We start from the raw sequence: 2,239 nt of genomic DNA on the forward strand, positions 1-2,239 counted from the left end.
CATCTTGCCATGCAGTTCTGGAATTATGAAAAAAGCAGTTGTTATTGAAATTGCAGTACACATTTCCATGAAAGAAGCAGTCAAGGTTGACTACAATTATGACAATCTTTTAAAATCTTCCTATACCATAGTAAAACTGAATAGTTAAATAGAATGGGTGCTCTTACAGTAAGATTTAGGTAAGAGAAAAAAAGGTTTATGAGGTATCATGATATTTCTATTGTTTTTTATATTTTATTTTTTTATCTCCTCTTTCCCCCCCCCTCCCTTTTTTTTTAAACTTAAAATTACTTAAATTATGAACATAATATTTAAAATACTAATATACATTTCATACTAAATATATGAGGAATATAAACAGGTAAGGTTCTATTACACTATGCCTATTACTTTCAGTTAGAATTAATTTTTAGTAATTGTCCCAATATATATCTACTAATATTTTAGTACTCAGGTCAAAGCACAATTAAGACAGGTATAGTTGTCGAACAACTACTCAGAGCAATGTCAACTGGCCAAGGTACAGAATCCATAAGAGATGATAATAGACTGAAGTTACTTGAAAAGATTGTGAGTATGGAAAGTATAGATATGGAGGAAGGAAATAGGACAGAAGTTAAGGTTAGGGAAGGAATAGAGATCATTGTAGACTCAAAGAGAGAAATTGGAAAATTAGTATAAGTAAAAAGAAAGATAAGGGAAAGTAATAAAGATCAACGAAGTAGTTCTCGTAGTAGTGGAAGCAATAGTATTATGGGAGGAGGGGATAGGAGATATGAAGTTGAAGAAGGAGGAGCGATAGTGGAGAGGAATCAGGATCAAGGTCATATAATAGTGGAAGAGGCAAGCAAGAATGAAGAGATCATTTTGGTTGAAGAGTAAGAATATGAGGAGTCTACAAGGCTAAGTTTTCAAAGTCCAACTCAACAACTTGGATCAGCTATATGTGGACAAGTAAAGTCCAAATTTTCAGTCAGTTTGAAGGATAAGAATGATGGAGAAGAAGGAATATCGGCCATATAAACAAGAAAGAAGGCAACATGAAATGCTTTAGTTGATGCGGTAGGTATTCTGGCATTAGTAAAAAGAAATGGAAAAGAAAAGAAATTCAAATTTCTAAACTGGCATTTGATACAACAAGCTAAACTATGTCAATAGGAAATCTATCTTAAACACATAAAGCTGAAGCTGGAGGAGAAAGAACAAGTTGACAAATATCATACTGACTTACAAATTCAACTATGACATAGATATCAGCAAAATGAGGCTGAAAGAAAGCAAAAGCCTTTGATAAATGATCAAGAGGTAGACTTGGAGTCATTAAACTAGTAAGAATAATGATTATAAGTTAATTACCAGTTTTTATATTTTTTCTATCTAATTATTTTATTTATGTATTAATTTGTATATTTTTATTGTTTATTGTTATTGTTTATCTTTATTGTTTCTTTATTGTTTATCTTTATTGTTTATCTTTATTGTTAATTTTTATTGTTTATTCTTATTATTCATTTCAATTGTTTATTTTTATTATTAAATTTTTATATTATAATCAAAATATAGAACCAAAAATGCATAATCAATTTTGTTATATTAAAGAAAATATTCGCACATTCTATTCCTCCATTCATTTTCTGCTTGACGCTCAGCTTCAAGTCCAAGTACCTCATCCTCCTTAACATCAGGCTCCACTCTGCCATTTCCCTCTGCGACTTGTACTAGCATCCATTGCTTAACATTCTCAATATCATAAAGAAAATTATAATTAATAATACATACTATAATCTATGCTACTATCTGAACTTGATCTTGTAAACTAGATATATGAATTAGTAATCTTTATAAAGAGCACTACCTATTTTTAAGTATACCACAAGTATGTTCAATTTTAACATCTACTTCCACAAGCTGAATATTAAAACCCTTATAGCCCCTAGCCACTTGACTTGCAGGTGGCCCTTTAGAGGAAGTTATACAACGGCGAGTAATTCAATAAACATTATCAGCTAATATATATGTATCGGGGCTTGAGACAAATAAAGTAGGATGTTTAAGAAAAGATGTTCTATGAAAAACAGTAGCATCTGCAACAGAGACAGGAAATTCTGTAGTAATAAAATTAAATTTGTACTTACTATTGCAAATTTCTTGTACAGTGAATGCATGCTGATGTTTTCCTGTTAAAATATATCTCTCCCTGATATGACAGTACCTAATACAAAATCATATCTCTTCCATC

This window comes from Tuber melanosporum (assembly GCF_000151645.1).
Source record: "Tuber melanosporum whole genome shotgun sequence assembly, scaffold_12, strain Mel28".
NCBI classification, from domain to species: Eukaryota; Fungi; Ascomycota; class Pezizomycetes; order Pezizales; family Tuberaceae; genus Tuber; species Tuber melanosporum.